The sequence below is a fragment of the Girardinichthys multiradiatus genome, chromosome 21 (genome assembly GCF_021462225.1).
Source record: "Girardinichthys multiradiatus isolate DD_20200921_A chromosome 21, DD_fGirMul_XY1, whole genome shotgun sequence".
Classification (NCBI taxonomy): Eukaryota; Metazoa; Chordata; class Actinopteri; order Cyprinodontiformes; family Goodeidae; genus Girardinichthys; species Girardinichthys multiradiatus.
In genome coordinates, this window is record NC_061813.1 from 9,868,697 (window position 1) to 9,874,671 (window position 5,975).

Below are 5,975 nucleotides of genomic sequence, written 5' to 3' on the forward strand. Positions count from 1 at the left end.
TATATATCTCCTTCTATTGTCTCATTTGCCATCATGTAAAATTTCTACCAAATTTCACACAGGGTTTTGAAATAAAACCATTCACACTCTGCTCGTCAACACTGTTGAAATAACTGCACATTATTTATTGTTTCGTGGCCTAGTACCAGTCCAGAGCCCGGGGGTTGAGGACCTCTGCTCTAAAGCTATTTTTTTTATGCCAATATAGATTAAAGAACACTATAAAGTGTTTTAATGTATTAGTATTTTCCCTATAGAAAAATATCTTTAGCACATAAACAAGTAAATTCAAGTTTGTTCAGGTTGAGTGGTAGACCAAACAGAAACCTGAACATCACTCACATCATCAGAGATGTTGTTTGTCACACAAATGGCAGGGCGGTCTTTCAGAGCTAAATACTCTAATCATGGCAAACCACTGGAGGAGCCCAGTGCATACACTGGGGATGTGCATCAACCACACCCCACACATTAGTGGTTTGGGTCCCAGCTATCTGCTCTGTGTTTTTGCTACCTTTCATTGGCAGATGGCTGTGAAATAGGATCACAGCAAAAGCTTCAATGGAAAACTGTGTCTTTGTGCAGTGCTTACTATCTTAGGGGTGCTAAGAAGACATACTTCTTGTCCTCTCCTCAGGGTCCAGTATTCCAGGGCACTAAATTCTCTATTCATGCCACTGATAGTCCTACACCTGAGCTCACTGAACTGAAATGAAGAGGCAGAGTCAGGTAGAACCCGAAAGAGACAAAAGATTCAAGATTTTTCCTCAAACCTGGAAAGCTCTTAAATCTCCAGAATCTATTATCAGTCAGTCAATCAGAATACAGCCTGCCAACTGTCCAAACACCTTGTGATTATGAATTTCCTGCTGCTCACTTATCTTTGAATTTCTACATTGTTTTATTACTTCACTCAAACAGCTTCCAGAGCTAGTCCTATCATATTTTCTTTTACTTTTCTCCCTCACTACACTGAGGTGGACAAATTCCAGATTCACTGATCCACATTTTCCATTGAAATGCTAAATGATTTTCCACACTGCTTATAGCTTCCCCGGTCTGTTTTTTCACCAGTGCGTCCTCAGTCTACTGCTGACAGGTCAGAAAGAAGTCATTGAACTCCATATTAATTTCAGAGCTGCAGATGGACGAGCGGAGGCTCTTGATTGGCGCGGACTAACACTCGACAGACTCCAGATTTAATTTACCAGAAACTAAATCATGTCAACAGCAGGTGAAATTCCACACAATAAATACAAGGATGCGGCGTTCTAAAAGGTCCGTGGCTTGTTTGCTATGGTCGACAGGTTAACAAACTCTCCTGGGTCTGTAGCGCCTGAACTCCACTCTAACAAGGGCTGCAATGAATTTGCTTCTTTACTGAGAAAAGGCATTAGATTAATTCAATTCAGTTCTATTTATATAGCGCCAATTCACAACACATGTTGTCTCAAGGCACTTAACAACAGTCAGGTACATACATTCCAATTAATCGTAACCTTTGAACAGTGCAGTCAGAGTTAGTTATAGATTAGAGGAGTAGTCTGTACATTAATACCAAGTCCAGCACCAATGCCATGTCCAACCAAAATTAATTTTGACAAAATGACACAATTCTACCAAATCAAATAAAAAAGCGTAGAAGAAATTACACATCAACTAAGCTTCTCTTCCTGCTGTCTCGATATTTTACCCACAGCTTTCTTTAAGAAAGTTTTGCTTGTTACAGCATTTGATGTGATTGAAATAATAAACGCTTCCCTTTTATCAGGTGTTGTTCCCCAGGACTTAAAAACTGCAATTATCAAATCAATGTTAAAAAAGAATAATATGGAGCAGTTGCTATTACAAAATTACAGGCCCATCTCAAAAAAGTTTCTGTGTTCATCGCAGTACTGAGACAGTCCCTTTAAGGTGTTCATTGCAGGCTGTATAAGAACCACAGTGCTGGTATTATTGGACCTCAGTACAGCAATCAACACTGTTGATCGCTGTATATATCACTGGAGCGACTGGAGAACTGGGTTGGTCTTTCTGGTACAGCACTTGACTGGATCTTGAAAAACTCATCCATGCATTTATTTTAGTCGAATTGATTACTGAAACGGTGTCTTTACAGGTCTGCCCGAAAAGTCAATCAGACAGCTGAAGTTGATCCTGAACGCTGCTGCCCGTATCCTCATGAGAACAAAGAAGGTAGAGCACATCACCTCAGTTAAAAGGTTCTTACACCGGCTTCCTGTATCTCAGAGAACAGACTTTTAAATACTTCTGTTAGTCTATAAATCATTTAGCACCAAAGTACATTAAAGATTTGTTGCCATTGAATCAGCCTTCCAGATCACTCAGGTCTTCTGGTTCAAGTCTACTCTGCATCCTCAGAACCAGAACCAAACATGGACAGGCAGCATTCAGGTCTTATGCTCCACATATCCTGAACAAGCTTCAGAAAACTGCAAAAATCCTGAATCCCTGAGTTCTTTTAAATCAATTTAAAACCCCATTTGTTTAGAGTTGCTTTGATTGTTCTATTTAAACTAACTCAAACATATTGGTAAAGGTTTCTACGGGAGATTAAGGCTAATTAGGATTTTCCACCTTGGAACAGACAGCTTAAAGGATTTCTCTGTCCACAGTGAGAAGCAGTTCAGTGTGGAAGACCCCTCCCTGACAGACCGTGGTTGAGCTGGCCTCTCCTAGAAGAAGTGAGGAGGAAGGTACAGAGCACCAGGAAGTTTATGACTCTTGGTTCAAACTTGGACCAGTTTTACAAGGATGTTCCCCCATTATGGAGATGCAAAATGGGTCAGAACAGTTAAATGAAACTGCCCAAGGAGAAACATTTGATTTTATATTAAGAAAATATGAGCCTAAAAGCATTGAGTGCCTTCATTAATTTCAATCTGTAGACCGATTTTTCTTTACTTTCCTTTATCATGCTACTGCACTTTACTTTGAATGTTTTTTGTTTCTGCACTGTACTTTTTTTTTATCATGTTATGCACTTTGAATTGACTTGTTGCTGAAATGTGCTACATGAATAAACTTGCCTTGGCTAAAAACAATTTCACATTTGATAAGGAAATATGACACTTGCATGCTGAAATAATTAGTGAGATTGCTGTAAGGGATGTTCATATGGTCATTGGTGCCAGGACTTTATCTTTCACCTCTACCCCTGAACAATATTATCTCAGCAGCCCGTTGGCCTGATTGTTAGATCCCTGAGAAATTTACTGATTAAAAGGCCCATCCGGCCCTGGAATCATTTCAGGATCTGGACTGGTTTGGGCCAGCTGGGATTTCACAGGTGTTTGCTGAAGCCCAGCTTCTAGTCTCAGATCATGGACACTGTGATCCTGAGCCAATCACAAGAGAGACAGCAGGTCAAGAAGTATTATTGCCTCACAAATTACAGGCAGTAAATCAGATTTTCTTCCAAGCAGAAAATATGCTACATTTAGTTTCTAAGAAAAAAGGAGGATATATTAGCTACTGATGAGAAATAATGGCATTTCTCAGTTCTAACTTACCTTCATTCAAAGCAACAGGATAGAATTTAAAAGCTGTACCCTTGAATTTTCTATTTCATGATATGTCTAAACATATTAACTCATATTAAGCTGGCTTCTTGTTTTCAACATCAAATAACCTTATGCCTGAATGCTTCTTGTAGATCAATTGCATTTGGAGTCATTTTCTCTGCCTTGTACTTGTTGAGCTAACTTAAGGCACTTGAAAATATTTCCTGTCTGCGTTTCTCATAATAGACTAGTTCAGAAACCACCAAGAACAAGATGGAGAGAACTAATGGTTACACAGAACCACATGTAAACACTGAAGACAGCCAAATGAGGACATTCCGGGTGTTTTTGCAGATGGACGTCATCTCCATGTTGTTTTTTTTTAAGGGAAAGTTTGAACACATGCCACGTCAATACAAAAAAGTTCAGTTGCACTTGTAATAGAGTGTGTAGCCGTGCAAAATGTCTTGACCTGAGAGAACTGGTTGAGTGGCCAGAGTAAACTGCTCTCATACAGAGACCATCTCATTAAAAGAGATCCTGACAGTGATGGTTGGTGGAGGTTATGTTCTCCTCATGCATGCGTGGGTTACCTCCAGGTTCTCTGTCCTTTCCCCAAAATCCAAAACAGGACTAAATGGGCCTTAGGTATGAGTTTGAGTGTGCACGGTTGTTTGTGTTGGGTGTCTGTGTTGCCCTGTGAAGGACTGGCGACCTGTCTAGAGTGTACTCTGTGACCCCTGGCGACCCTTGGGGTGGGGGGGGGGGGGGGGGGGGGGGGGGGATGGAGTGAATGTTTAAGCAGGCAGGTAGACAAACTAAAGAAAGAAAAAAAACAGAAATAAATAAATTAAACTGGAAATGTTTTGGATTGAAGAAAATAACACTCAGTCTGGAATATGACATTAACCCAAGGCAGGTTGATCTGTTATTAGCTGCAGCTGTCTGTAGGGATCTGGCTGTGTTTGTGTTGTGGTTTCTCCTCTTCATAAGAGAGTGCCTGGTGGGCACAGCTGAGCAGTGTGCTTCTGTACATCTGTTTTCAATCATCATCTGCTAGAGCTTGTGGACTCAAATCATATATATAGCCTCTGAAACCTTCTAGTAAAAGCCTTTTCTTATGATATAGCTTTGTGGTTACTTTACACCATCTGTTGTCCTTCTCAAGGTCACCCAGAGAACCTCCTGTAAACTACCTCTGAGTGAAAGCCTCCAGAAGCTACTGATCACACATCTTCTACTTTTAGCACTATTCATTTTTGGTAACAAGATTATTTCTAACATATTTTTGCCTGACTGCATAAATGTTCTCAGATTAAAAGAAAACGTTTTTTTTACATTTTTAGTTTTGATATTATGCTACTGCAATAAAATATGAATTTACAAATTTATACACATCTTTGCTAGGGGCCCCAACAAATCTGTCCCTGTTAATTAAGGAAGGACAGCATCTAGCCAAGTTACATTATGAACACATTATGTGGTAAGTGTTTTGTGTAGTAAAACCACCAAGATAAATTACTGCTAGCTACAGATATAAACACATTTTACAGTAACAAAAGCCTGCAATATGTTTCTTAATGACTAAAATTATAACTATTGTGTGATTACCCGGGAGCATTAATAGTATAGCGACCTGCCTACAAGTGTTGTCACACCAAAAAAAAACGTGTACCAAATCACCCTGCTAGCATTCAATAGCATGCTGGTGGAGTTCACCTCTGCTCCTCAGTCAGACCTGTGTTCCCCCATCACTGTGGTCTGAAAAAGTACACAAAAATATAACTGCCTCAAATGGTAGTCAGTTACCGCCTACAAGACAACATACAGTAAAACGATATGAAGAACTGGCTCAAAGTGTCACTTAATGGAAAATAAGTAACATTTTTTGGGGGGGGGTTCATCCTGCTTTTCCTGCCCTGATAGTTTAGTTTCCTACACTGACAAAAGAAATGTCTCCAAATTTGAAATGCCTTTCTCTGAAGTATACCCTCATTGTTGTTAAAACATCTTTATCCAGTCTTTGGAAATATTTGAGAAAGCATGAAAACATGGTCTTCTGAGCATCTTCTAGTAAAACAGGCACCAAGTAGTCACAGCTCATGTCTACAAACAAACTTTAACAAGTGATTTGGGAGAGGAATCAACTATTTTAGGAATTTAGGGAAAAGGTTTGGAAGTTATCTTACATTGCCTTAGTGCAGCAGAGGTTATGCTGGGAACTTGAGAATTTAGTGTTTAGGAGATATCATATTAAACTAAGTCATATTCTGTTAATACATAATCAAGCAATACTTTTGTAATTGAACTAACCTTTTATAAGTGTTTTGTTTTAGCACTTGTAAACGAATTCTGGGTGTCGGCAGACACCACTGCAGCGACATTTAAAAATAACCTTCATGCCAGCAGCAAATGCCATGATTGTTGTTTTCACATTCTGTGGTGTCACCA